Raw genomic sequence first — 22,109 nt, forward strand, 5'->3', positions numbered from 1 at the left:
AGCAGACATATCTGGTGGTAAAATACTGAAAGTTTTGCTCTTGGGAACAGGAATGATACAAGGATTCCTACAATCACTTCTTTTATTCAACATTGTACTAGATCTTTGCCATATATAATAAGGCAAGAAAAGGAAATCAACAGCATAAAGACTAAAAAAGAAAGAAAATAGTCATTTGTTTGCAAATAATATGTACATAGAAAATCCAAATGAATTTACCAACTATTAGAATTAGTAAGCAAATTTAACAACCTGCTTAAAAGCTCAGCACTCAAAAGTCACTTATATTTATAAATCAATACCAAATAGAAAATGGACTTTATGAAGTGATACCATTTAAAATAACACTCAAAACATCAAAGAGCTAAGAAATCTAAGGAGAGATGTGTAGAGGTATTTATTTCTATACTGAAATACACAAAATATTTTTTTATATAAAGAACAAATAGAAGAATATTCCATTTTTGTGGATTGGAAGATTAAAAAAATATGAAGATAGTAATTCTCTCCAAACTGGTCTAGACATTCAACCCAGTCTTACTGATTCTTGTTAACTTTTTACAGATGTGCTTTAAGGTCCGTTTATATAGGCAGCCTTATGATCCTCAGAGAGACAGAATACGTTGTGAACTTCCTTTAGTGACCTCAAAGAGGATAACTGCCCATAGGTAATAGGGCTTGCAAGAGAAGAGGGTAGCACTTGAACCTGTGAGATTCTTTTTTTTTTTTTTTGACATTTTCTTTCTCCTCCACCCTCCCACCAGACTGCTCCAGTCCTGTTCTTCATGGCTCTGTTCCCTCCTCCTAGGACCCCAGCACTGCATAAGGTACAGTCTAGGATTTAACCTACCTCAAAGTCCAGAACTCTGTGTGTGTGTGTGTGTGTGTGCACGCGCATGCACATGCTATGTATTACAGAGGTTTTACTCATTCAAATAAAGCCCTTGAAGTTAAACTTAGAAAAACCTCTTCATGCAGCACTGGGGCTTATAGGCTGACTGTCAGCAACTACTTTCGTCCTACTTTAAACAAAGTGCTATTCGAAGATGGCAGAGAAGTAAGGCGCTCCATACTTGCATTCGCGCCCATACATCACACGGAAAAGATCTGAAGCCACTGGAAACCTTACAAAACCTGAGAGATTGGGAGAAAAGGGACGCAGAATCCACTGAGAGAGCCTTCTAACGTGAGTGCGAACCGGGGAAGATAAAATCGGGCCGGGATCGGAGACTCCAGGGTCGGAAGTGATCCCCCTCTGCGGGGAGTGAGAGGGGAAAAAAGAGAGAGTCCGANTCCTGGCGGGCTGGGGCTCTGGAGGGAAGGCAGAGAGCTAAAAACTGGGAGATTTGCCCGCGAGTTCGTGTTTCGGGTGAGGAGCCATAGAAGGAGCTGGTTTTCCTCACTCCGGCGGGCTCAGGCTCGGCGCACCCGGCAGGCAAGCCCCCGCCCATGCTCCCAGCCCCACCCAGAGAAGGAAGCCGCGATTCTGACTCCGCCCCCAGAGCTCGGCAGGGAGCCTGGAATCGCCCGAGGGGGTTGCCTGGGACGCTGTGTCTAAGGCAACTTCAGCGGGGCGCGCGGACTGGGATTTGGAGATTGGAACTGGCCTGGGGTGAAGAGTGCAACCAACTTCGGCTGCGCCCCCGGTACGGGGAGTTTACACGCCCAAAAAAGCGAGGTGCAGCGCTTGGTTCAAGAAGGGACTGGAGCACCGTCACTCTCCTCCCCACAACCGCCAAGGCAGAACTCCCGCCTGAGGCATTGGATAACGCCACGCCCGTCCCTGCCTGAGAGGTCCCCTCCTCCCTTATTTTTTCTTTCTTTTTTTTTTTCTCTTTTTTTCTCTTTTCTCTCTTTTTTCCCCAGAACACTGACCTGATTAGCTCTGGTCGCCGGCTTGCTTAAACACTCACAACTAGTCCATTCTGTAGATGTAAAATTCTACACCTACCGACATTTTCATCTCTTTCGCTCAGGAGTAATTAGACTATATAGTTTCTCTGGACAATACCAGCATCCTTCTCTCGCCATCCAACCATATTCTACCCTTTAGCTCTTTGAAAAAAGCTTCTTATCCCTTCTGCCTGTTCATTCTATTTCCAATCTTGCCTCATCCCCGCCCTGTCTTCTCTCTCTTTCTCTATGCTCTTCAACCAGCACTGCATACACACGGCTGTTTAACTGTAGCTGGGAAATCCGGTATTTTGCTTTAAACCGTTCTTTGTCCATCGGTTTTCTTCTTTTTTCCTTTTCTTTTCTCCTTTTTGACCCTTTTATGTTTTTATACTCTCTATTATTCGCCTTCCCTCCTCTGCCTTTTCTCTTTTTCTTTTCTCTCTCGGTTTGCATGTTAGTTGAATTACTCTGTGTGTTTGTGTGCCCCTGCTCCCTGTGTGTTTGTCTGTCTGTTTTCTTTTCCAGGGCTACCTCAAGAAACAAGCCAGAGTACACAAGGTGGAGAGTCCCAAATATCACTACGAATAGGAAAATAAAATAACCAAGGTCCCAANGACATATTGGATAAAGGTTGGTATCCAAAATCTACAAGGAACTCACCAAACTCCACACCCAAAAGACAAACAACCCAGTGANAAGGAAGAGTGGGTTGTTGGTTGAAAATTCTTTCGGTTATCCATTGAATAAGTTGTTTTGTTCCTCACTACTTCCCTTTGTTTAAGCTAAATCTAATTTCAAAGGGAATTTTTTAAAGCCTATAATCTCATTTGGGCTAAGCTATTATCTGAAAACGGTCCTCAGAAAATAATGTTCCCAGAGCTGTTCAGCGTTTCCCCAATGTTAGCCAACTCCATTGAAATCACATAGAAGTCGTGATGAGCCAAATAACATTTGAGTATGATATGTGATCATTAAATGTATAGCTTTAAAACATTTTAGACATAACATTTATTAGTATTGGGGATGGACCACTGGGGAATCAATGAAAGACCTGGGGATGCCTGGCCTGGGAAGGAGGACACTTGGGGACATGACAGCCGTCCTCACATACTGGAGTGTGAAGGGATTACAGGGACAGGGCTTGTCTGCTCCTTTAAGGAGACGTGTGACCAGAGGCTGGGATTCATGGGCAGATTGCTGCTCAAAAATGTAAGGAAGCCATTTTACAGTTAGAATAGTTCTAAATGGAACATGTGACCCCATGATGTCTCAGTCACTGAGAACACATTCAAAAGAAAAACTGGATGACCACCTACCTCTTAAGCATAGTTTGAAGAGGAATCTTTTAGGGAGAAAGATGTTGGTTTAAATCATCTCTCAGCCCTAAGATCATTAAGGCCTTGAGGTGAATGAAATCTTCCACTTACATATTGCCCTGTTTGTCATATCAACAGGGAGCAGATAAACCTCGTTACCTTGTCCACGCAGAGCCCTTTGCTGATGTAGCTTGTGTCCTGTGCTCTCACCTCCCTGCCAGGGATCTTTATTCCTGCTTCCTGTTCTCCCATCTTCCTGGGCAACATTAATATGATTTTACTGTTGCTGTATACATAGATATTTGTATATTTTATTTTTAGAACTGTATTTATTTTTTATTGTTTATTTATTTTGAGAGAGAGAGACAGACAGACAGACAGAGACAGAGATAGAGACAAAGCGAGAGCAGGGGAGGAACAGAGAGAGAGGGAGACACAGAATCTGAAGCAGGCTCCAGGCTCTGAACTGACAGCACAGAGCCTGATATGGGGCTCAAACTCACAGACCGTGAGATCCTAACCCGAGCCAAAGTCAGAAGCTCAACCAACTGAGCTACCCAGGTGCCCCTAAAATTTTATAATACACAGTAGATATTTCTGTAAAGGGTATTCCATTTTTCAAAGGAATGTCGCCTATTTCCCGGTTCTATTCTCCTCAGAGCAATAAGCAGTAATTACTACTCTCATAAGTAAGCTGCTTGGCTGTATTGGACAGTAATTATATCTTCTGTCTTAAGGCTTATCATCACCCCAAGTCCTCTTTTCTTTCACTGCACAGTTTCATGGTAAAATTGTACTCTGTTCAAATTCAAAGAGCCTGAACAAAAACTAGAGGCCCAAGGATTTGGAAGTAGTGATTTAGGAGCAGTATCTACTGATACAAACCTTCTAATTATTCGTAACTGCAAAAAATAGAAATGAAAACTACTTCAATGAAAAAGGAACTCAGGAATGAGATCCTTAAATATAATGAAACACATTTTAAATATAAATGTCATGTATTTCCTGAGTAATATCAGGTACAAATCTAAGCTCTCTATCCCAAATTCTGGTCTCAGAGAAAAAGGTCAGAGACGATTACAACCAAGGTGCTTCGTCTTATCAGGTCCATTTTTAAAACAGTGAGATCTTTTGAAACAATCACTTCAGTCTTTCTTTTTACCAGAGATTTCCATTGGTCCTCTTCTTGGTAATCCATTTATGTCTGCACCCTTGTAATCTACTTTGCCTTTGTTTTTATCATGGGATTCTCAAAGAACTTTTCTAGGCCACATAGGACTAACAGAAGGGGAAATCAGAGAGTATGTTTATGGCTCCAGGAATTTTTTGTAGATTCAGAGAAGAACTTGGAATGACAAGACGAGAAATGCACACTATCCTCCCAGGCTTGAGGTCCTGAACAGTGACCAACAGGCACAAGTGGAAATGTCGGCACTTCTGGAGAGAGGGAGATTGTTGTGTATTTTAGACAGCTTTAGGTTACATTGTATACGTTTCTTTGTAATTCGATTCAACAAGCATTTAATGACAATTTACCATGTGTCATCCACTATTCCAGATAATGCAGACAAAATAGAAGTAAAAAATACTCCCTGTCTTTGTGAAGCTTACAACCTGTTACTGTCAGAAGCTGGCCCTCCGGGAGTTTTATTTTTCGTTTGGAAAAGTCAGATTTGGTGAAATATCATTTTTTTTCTAGGAATGGTAGCAGAATTTTCCTGTATACAAAGTTTGAGGATAGAAGCAAATGTTTATATTGAAACTAAAATACTATGACTTGTATTTTTCCAAAAAGTAGATAATTTGAAAAACAACCACTTTATATACATACATCCACACATACAAAAGGCATCAGAATTACTTAATTATAGCCCAATAGTTTGTACAAAATATGGGTTGATAATGTGTTAATCAAATATTACAAGTGCAGGTATTAGAATGGCCAGTAAAACTAATTTATCTAATATGTACTGGCATAGTGCTAAAATTACAGACTGGAAATCCTGCCATGAATCAATGCAAGCTAAGGTTTGTGTTGTGTAAAGTGAAAATTCTTTACAACTTCTGGTCCCACAATTAAGTATATTAGTCTAATTGCTCAAAAGGGGTCAAACTAGACTTCTGAAATTTATAGGGGTTTTTTGTTGTTGTTGTTGTTCCTAAATGACTTTGGCTATGGTCTGTCTCATTATGCACACACATATATATGTACATTTTTTATTTCTTTAAAATGTACCACTGTATTCATTGTTTTTCTCTGTAGACAATTTTTTTTAGTTGCAGGAGTTCATAGGTTCAATGGAAAAGCCTCCACTGTTAACTGCAGTTTTATACACTAGTAGAGCTTAATTCCAATATATATTTGAAAGCAGAACCTTATATGTTTAGTTTGGCCTGCTTACTATCTACTTACTGCTAGTATCAGTAATCACAGGGTCTAAAAAGCATGGCAATAAAAGACAGCAAATTTCTGCTTGCTTTATTCTGAACACTGCACTAGGTACTTAATTCTATTTATTTTATTTCATATAACAATGCTGTGATATAAAAAAGAAAGAATTAGCTTCATTAAACACATAGTCCAGCAGGCCAAGATCAGTGTCATAGTATACCCCATAGCATACCCCTAGTGAGTTGTTCAGTCAGGATTTGAACCCAGTATGATTCCTATATCTGTGCTTATTTCATTATCCTATTATTTAGGGCTCCCAATTATGAGGAGTAATAATAATACTTTTTTTTTTTTGCTTAGAAAACACCTTTGCTTCTCGCCTTATGACTGGGAAATCCAAGATCAAGGTGTCAGCAGATTCAATGTCTGGTGAGAACCCTCTTCCTGGTCTCCAATCTGCCATTTTACTGCTATACCTTCACATGTAGGAAGAGAAATGTCATTTTTCAAGTGCTTATTATATACCAGATAATTCTAAACACTTTTCATGATTACATTATTTAGGCCACACCACATCATAGATACAATTATGATTTTTTTTCTTGGTAGATGAAGACACTTAGGGACAGTGACAGTGCCTTGGCCGGCACGTGGGCTTCAGAGCCTGCACTCTTACCCATTACACGATAAGTTAGTCCCTCGAGACTTAAAGAACGTATTTTACTTGCTGCCCATAGCCCGACCACAGCCACTCAGTTCCCTTAGAGGGGCCCTTACATGTGGGGAGGAACCTGGGAAGGCAACACGAGACAGCGTTGCCCTGGAAGCCCGGGGCAGACGGGTCAGCGGTGTCACGTAAGGAAGAGGGTCACCCAACATGGAGACTGACCAGTGATTCTGATGGCCTCCTGTCTGCAAAGCTCTGCCCCAGAGATGTGGGGGGAGGGCCTGGCAACAGGGGAAAGGGCTGCATGCTGTGCTCAGGGCAGCTGAAGTTCAAAGCCAGAATGGTGCCGAGGCACAGGCTTGTTTGATGTTTCCCAGCAGTAAAGAGGAGCGTGAGCAGAGGGCAGGAATTTTCCAGAATGGGAATTTTTTGGGGGAGACACTGCAAAAAGGGACAAGGTTTGAAGGAGCTGCGCACTCTAGTTTGACGAAACGTGGACCATGGATCCAGACTCTATAGGAGAGAGAAGAAAGTAAGCCTGGGAGTAAACAGAAATGGGGAGAATGACATTTTGTTTCTGTTTTTGTTTTTTTACTGAAACCACAACTATTCAACCTCAGTTGGACAAGATGAATGTTATAGTGCATTTATTAGTTGATCAGATAAGAAGGGGCATCTAAGGCATCTAATAGGATATGTTTTCACTGTGGGTTGAATGTAATTGAAAATAGCAGATTGAGTGAGTTGGCAAAAGCCCTGGGATTCAGGACACATCTGCATTTGGTTAGTGTGTAAATTGGTGTAGCTTTTCTGAGGCTGATTTATCAATATCTGCTTGTTAAAATTATGACAATATTTGATCCAGCAATTTCACTCCTATGAATTTGTCTTGTAAATATTTGCTGAAATTTTTATAAAAGTAAGTGCACAGAAATGTTTTTTTAAATTAAGTGTATTTAAGAACAAAACAAAAACTATGTTTTGTAGTTATTACATTAACTTAAATACACACTTATAAAAAATAAATACACACTCATATATAACTTTACTATTCCATTCAAAGTGTACCTTTGATCTTTTAATATAATTTTTGGGATGGGTATTTCTATTGAGTAGCTAACAGTTTTTATCTAAAGCACAAAAGATTATTCACTAATTCCTATGCCTCTTTTAGACTGAGAATAACTTGTTTTAAAAAATTATATAATATCTCTATTATTCTGAAACTGAGTCCATCTGTCAACTTGGTCTTTTTTTAACCAAGGGGCACCCAAGTTTGATTTTTATATATAAAGTGATAGCCCTTTTCTCTTCTTTTCTTTTTTTCCTTTTCCTTTTTTTCTCTTCTTTATGACATTATATATCTGTTTGCAGACCGAGAGCTCAAAATGGAAAATGTCTGAAAAATCCCTAATCAGCTTCTTCTTCTTTTTAAGTTTATTTCTTTATTTTGAGAGAGGGAGAGCAGAAGCAGGGGAAGGGCAGAGAGAGAGGGAAAGAGAATCTCAAGCAGGCTCCATGCCATCACCATAGAACCCCAAGAGGGGACTGATCCCACGAACTGTGAGATCATGACCTGAGCCAAAATCAAGAGTCGGTTGCTTGTTTATTTATTTATTTGAAGAGAGAGAGGGAGAGAGAGCACAAGCAGAAATAAGAAATGGAAATTAAGACCAGTTTTTCAAGTATTCTATAGAATCTAGAATATCACCATTTTGCCCCTGGTGAAAACATCCAAGGGAGGTTAAGTAATTTAGTTTTATCAGGATGTGAACAAGCCAATCTGACTTCTAAGACTGTGGTAGTTCTGCTATCTCATAATAATGTATATATTACAAGAATTGTTGATCATAATAAATAGCTGAAATAAATTGAGAATTTATTAGATCAGGTACTGTTTTACATACTTTCCCTCTACCTGTCAACAAACTCTAGTGAGCACTTTATTGATTTATGAGGTTATACATCTATGAATTCAGTCAAACTTGGCTATTAATTAAACACCCTTCAAGTTGGGTTTGTAAAAAATTAATTGACATTCATCCCTTTTTAAAGACAACAACAGGTGTTTGGCCTTGGACCAAGATGTTCTTTAAAAAAATCAGTAAATATTTAGATCTTGCTCAACTTCAAATTCTTTCAGAATTTGTGCTTTCAGAGCACTGAGAACATTGCAGCCAAAACAAGCAGTGACATTCTGTACACTTCTTGAGTGAAACAAGCAGTGACATTCTGTACACTTCTTGAGTGACATCATTGCATTTTATGTTTTGCAGCCTATAAATACCAAAATACCAATTTAAACATTTTTTAATTCTATTGATTCTTTTGTTCCCATAAAATGCTCTCTTTTAATCTATTTTCAATAAGGCACAGGTGTCAAACTGCTAAGTACCATCAATAAGAAGCAATTTTACCCTCTAGAGTAGAACTAAGTCCTTATTTATAGAAATAATGTTTTTGACTACAGTGGTTAAAAAAAATCTCCAATATAAATTATGTACTGGTAAAAAGAGATAACAGGATTTTTTTAATAGTTGTCCCTTGTTAAACATAAGCTTCTGTCCTCCAAACGACAATTGACAGCTTCATTTTCAAATATTTTCTGTAATATCCATGGGCTAGCAACTGTGTTTATATATATAATATAATCTATTAATTATATTATTAATTAATAATTATTAATATAATTATATATTAATTAATATATATTAATGTTTATCTATTTATTTTAGAGAAAGAGAGAGAATCACAAGCAGACTCTGTACCATCAGCACAGAGCCCCACATGGGGCTCCATCCCATGAAGCTAAAATCAACGGTTAGATGCTTAACTGACTGAGCTGCCCAGGTGCCCCTATATATTTTTATACCCGAATCATGGTATTTATGAGTGATGGTCATCTGGATTGCATAAAGAAGATGCACCTAAGCCTGTTTCTGGATCATGTGGTTTAGTTAAATCTCATTAGTTGGATTTTAAAATATGTTGATAGTTTCTTTCAGCACTTAGTCTTTGACATATGTAAATTTTCAATTTCAAATCAAATTCAGTGCTGACAATGTAAATATTTTATGTAATGGTGGAAAAAATCCAAAACTGGACTACAGATTTAAAAAATCAAAGTGCATATACAACAAAGCAGAAATATTGGGAGACAGATGAATTCCTAGTGTTTCAAAGCCATCAAACCTTATTCTGAATTGTATAACTTCTGTGAACCTCACAATTCACCAACAAGATTAACTATTATTTATTGTAAAGAGACACAAAATTGTCAACAACTGAAATATGGGCATAAAGCAAATATAATACAGTTTTAAGCTTTTTCAAAATTATATAAAACATTTAAACTTTGTTATGTATTTATAATATAACAATTACATATAGTATATATAATACATAATTATGTATCTTTATATGTGAACAGTGCACAAATTGTTAACTAGTATGGAGATCAGATGAAGTTTGTTTCTGAATAGTTGAGTAAATCACATTAGAGTATGATATATGGTTTAGAGCAGAATGAAAAAGCTATGGCCCACAGAGCACATCTGGCCTGACACCTGTTTTTGTAAATAAAGTTTTATTAGAACACAGCCATGCCATCCATTTTCCTAGTCAGTGTCTGTGGCTGCAACGTCAGAGTTGAGTAGTTAGGACATAGATCCTGTGGCCTGCAGAGCCTAAAATATTTCCTATCTGTCCCTTTATAGAAAAAAAGTTTGCTGGCCCCTGAATTCAATGAATGAGTCAGACTGTGAGTTGAATATTTCACCTGCTATTCTAGTAAGTGTTGTTTTTACCTACAATAATTCCCTCTTTTGGCTTTTGACTAATGATTTAAAAGAAAGCCAAAATAGTCTAAATGTCCACATTAGTCCATTCATATCATATTTACCTGTTGATTTTTTAATGACTTTGTTATAGATTTTATACACACACACACACACATACTCATTTTCAAAACCTATGTCAAGTACTCGTGTCTCCTCGAAATCACGGTCTCAGATTTTTTTCAAGTCTGTAAGCTATACATTTGGTTTTCAACATTTTGAATCACACTTCCTTTGGCTATGAAATGAAATATATTTCATGGGAAGTTATATTATAGTTCTAAATGGCATTAAGACCTAGAGGGACATGAATAACCTTCCCTCTTTGCCCTGGAGTTTTGCGTTTAGTCCTTAATATATGAAGTATAAGTCACATTACTTAAGGAAACCTAAATAGAAAATCATGGTAGCTAATATTATTGAGACTTTATTATGTGCCAGGTGCTGCTAGATACTCTGTGTACATTCTCTCATATATTATCCACATAAGCCTGAGAAACAGGTTGGTGAGTTTCCCCATTTTACAAATGAGGAAACTAAGGCTCAATTAAGACACTTGCCCAAGATTACACAACCAGTAATCAACAGAGCCAAGATTCACACATAGAATGGTCAGATTACAAAGTCAGGGCCCTTAATCTTACTATTAAATAACAGGTGAGTATTTTTGTACTTTAATATACTTTCTTGTATCTTTTAACATGTTAATATAACAAAGCCAGAGAATATAATGGAATTGCCCAATAAATTAGCATCTTTGTTTCCTCTCATTGGCAAATGTCAATGGGAGAACTGTTCCTTGCTGTCATTCCTTCCTTCTCCCTGTCCATTCCCAAGATCCTAACCTGTATAATCTGAGACAAGCAGGGAAATCCTGCCTGCGGAGTCCTTGGCATCTCATCCTATTTTTAATCCTCAGCCCCTTGACACTCACCAGCTTCTAAAGGCCATTAAACAAGAAGAGTTGCTGCTTTTTCTATTGTGGAAATCACTAGCTGGAAGGTGACTTACTACAAATGGCCAGGGAAATCTGCCTGATGGAAAAAAGCAGTAGTGTTGAGCCTAACGGCTGGCCCACTGACTACCAGAAGTTCTTGGTTAGTGAACTGTGTGGGTGCATGTAAACAATATCTGAGGGGTTGGGGAATTCTAGGTAATCTGGCTTCATGACTTCAAGTGTTACTTACAAAGATAGAAAGGCATTTAAAGATGTTTCTTATAGTGCACGTTTGGGCAATGAATATTTAGGGATACCAAGATGGACAAAGTGTGTTTCCTGTGATGAATTTTCAATCCAGAGACTCAAAAGCAAACTGAATAAGACCCTCTCTTCTTTAGATCATTTACTTGGAAAATGGTACAATGGCTTCCTTACACCCAGCCAGTATAATGTCTCTTACATTTGTAAACTCTGGAGGGTCTTGTAACATAAAATCTATTCATGTAATTGTATTTGGGGAGGAAGTGGAGTAGCAACCCAAATGTCTGCATCATACTTAATGGATGAACAACACCAGAGGCATTCAGATCTAGAGAAACATAGTAAGAATGCCAATCACTACTGCTGTTTAACTACTATTGAACACCGTACTAGAAATATTGGCTAACATAATTAAGTAAGAGAAAGAATGTCGAGGTAAAAAATTTGGAGAGGACAAGATAAAATGATCATGATTTGTAGAATAAATATAATTGTAAACCTAAAACCTCAAAGAGAATCACCAACAAAGTACAAAGAACAGGAGAATCCGGCAAGATGATCAGGTACAAGGAAAGGATCCTAAGTTAATGAGTAGCACTTAACAGCTATCTTGAAATAGTGTTACGCACCTATTGATAATTGTCTCTGGTAAGGAGTAACCGTATGATTGTTTTATTTAGATTTTCTGATTGAAAAACAAAATATGTTATCATCCCAACTCTGAAAATTCTTTTGACGTCCATGTCTTCAAATTACCCAAAAGAATCTTCCTGAACCAATACAGAGAATAAGGTAAGCTAACTTAAAGCATTTTTTCCTAAGCACCCTACTATAAAACAAAACAAAAACAAAAAACAAACAAACAAAAAAACCTCAATGGAAGTTTTGGCAGGTTTATCATCTGTGAGCCACCTCCATTTGTTTCTTCCCCTGCAATAGTGGTGGTCACACCGGAAGCTTGTCCACTTATGTGATTTGGGTCTTTTGAGCATTTTCCAAGGAAAGGCACCTTTCCAGGCAAGGTTGTTGTAGCTATTTCAATAATCATTGTGCATATGTCTCCTGTAATAATACTTAAAATCAGATGATGCTGACCCAGTTAGAGCTAAGGATTAAAGAAATCTGCTTAGAATTGAATTGAGTCCACTAGAGCAACTGCCAAGAGAAACGCATTCCGCAGAATGCCCTTCAGAGAACCTCTCATTAGCCAGGCTGCAAAGCTTTGGTTTCCTTTCCCTTGCTGTACAACTGCCTGGGTTTCATTTAAACGTTGGTGTAATATGTGTTCATATATGTTCCTGGCATATTCAGTTTAGTCTTTCATTTTTCCTGGACACCATATTCAGTCTTATGCAGAACTCAGTCAAATTATCACTCTGCCCTAAACTTAAAGGCCATACAATTTTAATACAAATTGTATGTACTCTAGATACTTTCTTTGTATGATTTTTATATAACTTCCAATACATTAGAATTATGAAAAAGTTAAAGGATTGCCTTTTAAACTAGAACCAGTTTTTGACTTTCAGCCTTAAATTTGGAATACCAAAAACCAACAGCAAAGTCTATTTCTCTTCCCACCAACCAGAGGCCATAGAATCTGCACAGAAATATATCTGTGCTTTCCTGAACTGCTGCCGATTTTGTATTTATCCTATGCATTTGTTTCTACGTGGATTTGATGTTATCTGTGGCTAGTGTGTTTTGTCTATAATGTGTTCTTAATACATGTCCTATGTCAGATGGATTTATATCAGTATTATTTATTATAGGCTAAAAATTCTCAGAAGGGAGGATTTGTTTTTAATATTTTTATTTATTTTTGAGAGGGAGAGAAAGAGTGAGAGACAGACCATGAGTGGGAGAGGGGCAGAGAGAGAGGGAGACACAGAATCCAAAGCAGGCTCCTGGCTCTGAGCCATCAGCACAGAGCCCGACACAGGGCTTGAATTCATGAACCACAAGATCATGACCTGAGCTGAAGTCAGATGCCTAACTGACTGAACCATCCAGGTGCCCTTCAGAAGGGAGGATTTTTAACAGCCAGAGTCTTGAGCCTTGACTCTGCATTACACCCACCTGGGGTGGTTTGTTCATTCAAACATGGATGTTGCCCCTGAAGGTTCCGATTCAATAGTTGTGGGGTGGGCTTTACAAGCAATTCTGATGCACAGCTAAGAGTTGAGAGGCATTCTTTTTAATATTATGTTGAATTCTATCCACAGTACCCAGCATACTGACCCTCAAAAACTCTTTCTGTAATTGGTGAACTGGTTTGAGATGGAGCCTCACTTGAGGGGGTCACAGTTAGTCCTTGCATAAGTAAGTCCAGTGATTCTAAGGAAATTAAATGCTGAAAAGTCTACAGACGCACGTGACCTGTGTCCCCTGAGCCCACCAGATTATTGATTTAACTGGGACAGGCCCAACCTCTTTTATGATTAAAAAAGATTTTGTGGGGCACCTGGCTGGCTCAGTGGGTGGAGCATGCGGCTCTTGATCTCAGGGTTGTAAGTTTGAGTCCTAATTTAGGTATAGAGATTACTTTAGAAAACAATTTTTTAAAAAAATTTTTTGTGTAAAGATTCTAGTTGCTAACAATCTACAATTGCAGAAAGAATATGCTTCTGTTGTCATAAAACACTCTTTATTTTTATGGAGTTCTTCTCCTTGACTTAAAAATGGGGAAATAACCATCCATTCCAATAAGCAGTTCACACATAAGATCCCAGAGCTGAGTTTTATGATTCAGGAAGTTAAAATTCCTACAGGTCTGCAGGCGATGTAATGGAAGTCAGCGTTCTGTTTTCTTGGTATAAACCAATTCCACCCTTGGTGGCTCCTACAATGGCAATTAGTTTGTGGCAATCCTAAAGCTGCAAAATTCACTGGATTTAGATGATGGGGCCTGAAGGCCAAACCTGGTTCCCTAGTGGAAGAAGGGCTTTTCTAATCTCCATGGTGCTTCACAAATGCTAGGTGTGTCAGAATCACCCAGAAAGCTTATAAACACACAGATTACTAGACCTCACCTCCAGAGATTTTGATCAAGTGGCTCAGCCACAAAGCCTGGGAATCTGCATGTTTAACAGCCATGCGGGGTTGACTCTGATACAGGGCATGTGATACCTACAGAAAGATCGTGCTGGGTTGTTCTTTTTTTCTTTCTTTCTTTCTTTCTTTCTTTCTTTCTTTCTTTCTTTCTTCCTTCCTTCCTTCCTTCCTTCCTTCCTTCCTTCCTTCCTTCCTTCCTTTCTTTCTTTCTTTCTTTCTTTCTTTCTTTCTTTCTTTCTTTCTTTCTTTCTTTCTTTCTTTCACTTCCAGTGTCTAAAAGAAACTAATGAAAGAGCTTAACAGCCTCAGCTATCATGGGAGTTTTCCCATGCTAGGCATGTATTAAACTGTTTTTACAACCTGTTTTCTACAAGTATATTTATATGTCAAAGAACCTCTTCTGCCCCTTGGGGATATTTATTCCTGGTTGAAATCCAGTCTTGGAACCAATGCTTTCAAACCCAATGAATTAAACTGTGTCACCAAAGTTACTGGGAGTGTTTTTACAAGTGCTACCCTTTAATCTGAGTGAAAATAAAATAGATACTCCACTAAAATAACTTCAAATACAACACCTGATCTAACCAAGAGAGGATACGGCTAAGAACTCTGACAACATAACAGGTCTCTGTAGTGGAGAGTAGTCGGTAAGCAGTGTTGCAAAACGGCTCAACTGAAATGGTGGTTCAGGCGGTGAGGCTGTTGTGGGAGGAGAGGAGAGATGAGAAGGACCTTTCTCACTGCTTTGGTACCACTGAGATCTTCCCTACTTTGGGCTGAGATCGTGGGAGAAGCACCTGAGGTGAGTCCCTTCCCCTGTCTGCTCTTTTCTCACCATTTTCCTCTTGTCTCCCCTCATCTCACATTTTGGTTTCCCTTACTTTTCTCAGAGGTGTAGTGAAGTCCAAGTAGAGCCCTTTGAAGGGGGCTACTTGACCTTTGAAAAACATGGCGGTGATATGTTTACCTGCAGGCTGTCTGTCCGAGTCCTCATCTTCACTATTGAAAGGGCACAATAGTTTGTAAAACCAACCCATCTTTTCCTCCTTTTTGATGCTCACAGTGGTATTTAAAGTCTATCGTGAGGATTTCTGAAATGAGGAGGAAATAGGAATAGGAAATTACTATCCTGAAACTGATTTGGAACCTCAGACAAGCCACCAACATGTGGATGAGTCACCGAAAGGTCTGGGAGCTGTTTGCCATCTATCAGCGCAGAAAGAGGTTAGAATGGAGATCAGTGAAAAACAAATGACTCAGTTTTCCTTTTTAGAAAATTCTCTGTTCCAGTGGCCTGATTTCCCCCATTTAAATGAAAAGGATAAAACCATGGCCAGCCAGTGGCCGGAGAGTTCAGAACAGCTTCCTTTATTGGTGTCAGTTGAAGAAGTGAGGTTTCCCACTCACTAACTTTTTGTAGAAGCTTATGGTATTATGTACCAGAAAGAGGAGATGGAAGTCAAAGGAAGATTCAACCATGTATTTATTTCCTGCTTTGTCAGAGACTCATGTGATTGGAAAGAATGAGAAGGCCTGTGTTTCCGTCCCAGCTTTTCTGTTTACACGTTATGTGACCTTGGCAGGACATGCAGCCTTTTTGAGAGTGTTTTCTCATCTGTGAAAAGAGAATAATATGTACACCACAGGGCAGTTGTGAAGGGCAAGTGAGTTAGTATACCTGAGTTAGTGCACATTTTTAACCCTAAAAAATGTAAAGTATCTTTGCTGCTGTGAAGGTATTTGGAGGGATGGCAATGATCACTGGGTCCAGAAATGAGGCAAGAGAGAGGGAGTACACTATTGTTGCTTTGAGGGGAAATGGTGAATGTTTGAATGGACATCCCTATTATCACATTTCATCTGTATGAAGATGGGCCTTCATCATAAAAGCTCAATCATGACCATCAATGATTTCAAAATGTTAGGTAATAAATGCATCAACAGTAGATATTTCTGATTAAAGTAATAATAGCCATCATTTACTTCTCCCTTTAGACTCAGCATAGTGATAAGCTCTTTTTCAGATGATCTCATTTAATCATAGCCATGTGATGTAGGAATTCTCAACAGCCACTATCAACAACAACCCCATGCATTGTGTATTATATCCTATTTATCAGATAGTATATATCATATAGTATTATTATTCCCACCTTAACAATGATGAAACTCATCAAAATCAAACTGTTAAAAACTTTCTCAGACTCAGACACTTACTAAGCAGTGGAACAGAGTTTCAAACCTAAATGTGTCTAACTCAAAAGCATGTGTCCTTAACCACCAAAACCTTGAAGAGAATAGAAGCCACACTGTTTTCCACTGAATTGGAACAGAAGTCCTGTCTTTGTGACAAGCTGACCTTTACTTAAGTTCCTGTTTTTAAAATTGGTGCATGATGATGAGAGTAGTATAAACACACACTCACGGGTACACACATGTGCTCACATGTACACACTTCCCTCCCTCACACCTGGTCCCTGTTAACCATAATTTGCTAAGGAGAAATTGCTGTAACTGACTGATGAGATCAGAAAGGCTCTTACTCCCCCTGCCTTAGTACTGACTAGTTTTGTTTCCTTGAGTAAGGAATTTAAATTCTGAGCCTTGATTTCTTCTGTGAGTGGAAGTCCAAATGTTTTTCCAGCCCACCTCATTGGATGAGGTTCAAATGACATGGTGCACATGAAAGTGATTATAGATACTAGAAAAAAGGGAGGGCTTTATTAAGAATCTCTTCCAGGGTTGGGACATGTGGGTGGTTCCGCTGGTTGAGCATCTGACTTTGGCTCAGGTCATGACCCCATGGTTTGTGACTTAGAGCCCCACATAGGGCTCTCTGCTGTTAGCACAGAGCCCACTTCATATCCCCTGTCCCCATCTCTCTCTACCCTCCCCTGCTTTCTTGCTCTCTCTCAAAAATAAATAAACATTAAAAAAAAAAATCTCTTCCAGGGGCACCTGGGTGGCTCAGTCGGTTAAGCATCTGACTCTTGATTTCTTCTCAAGTCATGATCTCATGATTTGTGAGACCAGTGATCAAGCCCCATGTCCAGATCTGGGCTGCGTGGGATTCTCTCTCTCCTTTCTATCTGCCCCTGTCTGCCCACGTGCACTCTTTTCCTCTCTCACAAAATAAATAAATAAACATTTAAAAAGAAAGAAAGAAAGAATCTCTTCCACCAGAAAGAGGTCAGGAGGCAGTTTGGTAAGCAGTACATAAAAAGAAAACCATTAATCCCTTCGCTGTAATAGTTACTCCTCTCATGATGTATTTGTTCATCTAAAGAAGTGTCTTTCAAAGCCTGATGTACCTACTCATGGCACACAACATTATTTTAAGAAGTATGTGAAAAATGTATTTTCATTGTTTTATGTTCTAAGGTACTCTAGAAAAATATCCAAAACCTGTGACTTCCCTGATGATTGTTGAGGACATTCAGCTAAGCATAAAAATTGAGTCAACTTAAAGTCAGCTGAGTATTATCAAGTATAGGTGTCCTATAGATCTGACAAACACGGCAAAAGTAGAAGGCAAGTAGGCAAGGGAATCAAGAGCAAAAATGCACTATTGGGACCTCATCAAGATTAAAAGCTTCTGCATGGCAAAAGAAACAATCAATAAAACTAATAGGCAACCAATGGAATGAGAAAAGATAGTTGCAAATGACATATCAGATAAAGGGCTAATATCCAAAATCTATAAGGAACTCACCAAACTCCACACCCAAAAAACAAATAATCCAGTGAAGAAATGGGCAGAAGACTTGAACAGATGCTTCTCCAAAGAGGACATCCAGATGGCAAACAGACACATGAAACAATGCTCAGTGTCACTCATCATCCGGGAAATACAAATCAAAACCACACTGAGATACCACCTCACACCAGTCACAGTGGCTAAAATGAACAAATCAGGAGACTATAGATGCTGGCGAGGATGTGGAGAAATAGGCACCCTCCTACACTGTTGTTGGGAATGTAAACTGGTGCAGCCCCTCTGGAAAACAGTGTGGAGGTTCCTCAAGAAATTAACAATAGAACTCCCCTATGACCCAGCAATAGCACTGCTAGGAATTTACCCAAGGGATACAGGAGTGCTGATGCATAGGGACCCGTGAACCCCAATGTTCATAGCAGCACTTTCAACAATGCCAAAACATGGAAAGAACCTAAGTGTCCATCAACTGATGAATGGATCAAAAAGATGTGGTTTATCTATACAATGGAATACTACATGGCAATGAGAAACAATGAAATCTGGCCATGTATAGCAATGTAGATGGAACTCGAGGGTGTTATGCCAAATGAAATAAGTCAGGCAGAGAAGGACAGATACCATATGTTTTCACTCATAAGTGGAACAGGAGAAACTTAACAGAGGCCCATGGGGGAGGGGAAGGGGAAAAAATAGTTGGAGGGAGGGAGGGAGGGAGGCAAACCAGGAGAGACTCTTGAATGCTGAGAACAACCTGAAGGCTGATGAGGGTGGGGGAGAAGGGAGGGGGTGATGGGCCTGGAGGAGGGCACTTGGTATGAGCACTGGGTGTTATATGGAAACCAACTTGACAATAAACTATGAAAGAAAAAAAAATAGAAGGCAAGTGCCTTTAGGAAACGCTGACAAATGCCTGCTCTGTTTGGAAACAGACAAATACTGAAGGAGTTTGCCGGGGTTCTCTCTGTTTGATCTCTGTTGACCTCCTCACATCTTTAACAGCACTCATCATAACATGGACATCATAACATGGACACTGTCCCCAAAGCTCACCCCATGCCCAGATCCCCTGCTCTGGCCAAAGGCACTCACAAGGAAGGCAATTGGAGCCAACGGGCTGCTTTTTTCCTTCCCATAAGAAATATGCTTTTTACCTGTGATACCCAGAGGATCCAAACCCCGGATGCCCCTTCTACACAGAGCACGGGTCTAGTTTAAAAATTTACTTTTGATAGCTCAAAAGTCCTGATCCAGCATTCTTTCTGTGAGAAAGACGTAAGTGCTCCAGGAAAGGTTTAGAACAGCCCTGCTGGGATTAATTCCTCAGTTTAGGCCCTGAGTGTCTGCCATTCTCTAGCTGCAATTTAGCTGTGAAAGGTTGAAAGCCAGTGATAACTATTTTACTGCAAGGTTTGTTTTGTCTTTGATGACAGGACATTCACTTAAGATGCTTCTCCAGGCCTTGTTGAGAAACTAATATTCTCCTGATGTGGCCTCTTAAAAAAGCAACACAGTTTTCTGTATTAAGGGACTTCAGTGGACCATATCCAATCTTTCCCCAAATATAGTCTAACTACTCAGACAGTGGTTAAAAGAAAAATAAAGAAGCATCATTTATTAAGAAAAAGACATCTTCATGTATTTTCTCAAGGAGCTCCTGGCTTAATGCAGACATTTTCTCTCATCATTTTAATGCTTTGAAGTTTTATTTATTTATTGAGAGAGAGAGAGAGAGAGAGAGAATCCCAAGCAGGCTTTGCACCATCAGTGTAGAGCCCAATGTGGGGCTCACATTCACACGAGGTCATAACCTGAGCCAAAATCAAGAGTTGGACGCTTAACCCAACTGAGCCCCCCAGGGGCTGCACCCCTCTCATTATTTTAATAGCAACATCTGGATTTTTAAAACATAGGGAGGTTTAGAGATTCACCAGCAGTCCACAGCTAAGGGGCAGATCTGTGGTCTGAGCCCAGTTCTACCTGGTTGCAAAGAACATGACCTTCCACTATTCCCCAGTACTCACACTCACATCTTTATTAAGTGGTATTGAGGAGTAGCATTTTTTAAATAATTTAGTTTCATTCAGGAATGAAGAGAATCAGATTTGAAAGCTATATGGATGGAAGGCGTGTGCCCGCACCATTCATGGGGGCTTCCAGGCTGGTCACTAAGGGGGACTGCTTGGACCCCAGCGATGGCGTGGCTCTCAGTGTTGGCTAAAATGCTGGAGCAGCATTCCCACTGGGGCCGAGCCCCTGGGGAGTCCAGGGCAGGAACAAAGGCCGACACACCTCTTCCCCCTTCCTCCTAACCCTGCCCAAAGGTGTAAGGAGAGAAGGAAGCAGAGCTCCAGGGCTGCTGTGAATCATTAAGGAGGGGAGTGCTAGGGCACTGTCTGAAGGGAGAGATTTCCCTCACCCAACAGAGGGGTTTTTTCCCCTTTGACGAATTTAGCTGGAGGAATCTGACAACAAACCACAAGATTTCTTTGTTGGGCTGAGCAGGCAGGACCCGCGTGAAGTATTTTCCCACGCCGTTTCCGTCGCCTCGCAGAAAAGTGCCTGAGTGCTTTCCATTTTCCTTCTGGGTCCCCCAGGCCCCAGGCCAAGCAGTAACCAAAAAACTAAACTGCTTTTAGTCATCGTTGGGTTCTGCCACTTAGCGGGAGACTTGAAGTAAGCGCCTCCTGATCATGCGCCTATTTGCAAGGCTGGGCAGAAGGCAGGCTTGGAACCCAATGCTGAGAGTTATGCAGACACATGTGGTCCAGGCTGCAGAGATTTCCACCGCTAACCTCAAGATTGCGAATTCCCAAGGGCTTCCTTAGCACTGCGAAGAGGTACACACCTTCCATACTGGCACCAGGGCTATTGCTATGATTTATCATAGGAAATGGATCACCACAAAGAAGTTGTTCTGAATTAGCCCAGGTCCCTGAGTTTCAAAAATTATTTGAACTGGCACTGAAATGTCTCTTTCTCTCTGTTAAGTATGTCATTTAGTTGTGTTGCTTGCCTCTAGCTAGAGCCCTTTGGAATGCCTGACTCCTGAAGCCGAGTGAGTACACGGTGCCCTGAGATTGCAGAGCAGCCAGCCTTGGCCCCGGGAATGAGGTTACTCAGGTGTTATCAGACGGGGCACCGCCAGCCACTCAAACCCTTCTCTAGCTCGGTGTGATAACAGCCCAGACTAATGGTCTGCTATGAAACACTCCCCTGCACCCCCCCACCCCAAACTCTGTTATCTGGCAAGTATTTTGCACTTAATACCCAGAAAATGTAAAATCTCTGGGCTCTGGTGTGTTTTCTGAATCTCAAGTCAGCAAAATGCTAAACAGCTTTTGAAGCAAGTATATGCCACATGCTTGGAATAGCAGTTTGCCTCCTCACTTTTGGAAGAGGTTGACTTGGTCTTCTGCAAGAGCCGTGTTCTCCATGCTGGGGTATGTGGACCACACACCCTCCCTCCTACCTCCCCAAGTCCACAAAGACTTTCCAAAGGTACCAGGCAAGGTAGTCGACACAAAGAGATTTCTGGCCCTTCAATTTCCATATGAATAATTTCCCCAGGGTCATATGCCTTCGGAGGTGGGGGTGCCACTTGACGTGCATTGTGCATTCTAAGGAATAAGGAAAAAGCTGAACCAACTCCGGGGATCTGAGCGGGCTGATCTCCAGGAAAAAGAGAAGACCCCCAGGGGGCCTTGTGGGGGGCAGCACAGGGGGAGGGGGAGGATGAGATCCAGAAACTAAGACTTTGTCTTCCAAAGGACAGCAGACCCTTGAAAGGGACCAGTTCTCTTGGAGCAGAATTAACTGTAACTGGGAAAAGAATCTCCAGAAAACATTTCCATTGGTGTTGATTATTGGCTTAAACTTCTAAGCTGAACTGAATAACAAGATTCTACCTGTGATTTGCCAGCTAATTAGATAAATATAATAGCCAGTGTGTGTTGGGGGCGGGGTGTCTGTGGTGGAAGGGGGATTGTCTGTGAATAATTTGGCTCCTGAGATCTCCACACGTTGTCTATA

At 40.2% G+C, this 22,109-nt stretch overlaps 1 pseudogene; it reads right to left on the bottom strand.

Moving 5' to 3' along the window:
- Window positions 1-4,357: 4,357 nt before the first annotated feature.
- On the bottom strand, window positions 4,358-21,514 carry LOC144216651 (UPF0729 protein C18orf32 homolog pseudogene; annotated as a pseudogene).
- Between the last annotated feature and the right edge of the window lie 595 nt (window positions 21,515-22,109).

This window comes from Crocuta crocuta, unplaced genomic scaffold, assembly GCF_008692635.1.
Source record: "Crocuta crocuta isolate KB4526 unplaced genomic scaffold, BGI_CrCroc_1.0 scaffold48, whole genome shotgun sequence".
NCBI lineage: Eukaryota > Metazoa > Chordata > Mammalia > Carnivora > Hyaenidae > Crocuta > Crocuta crocuta.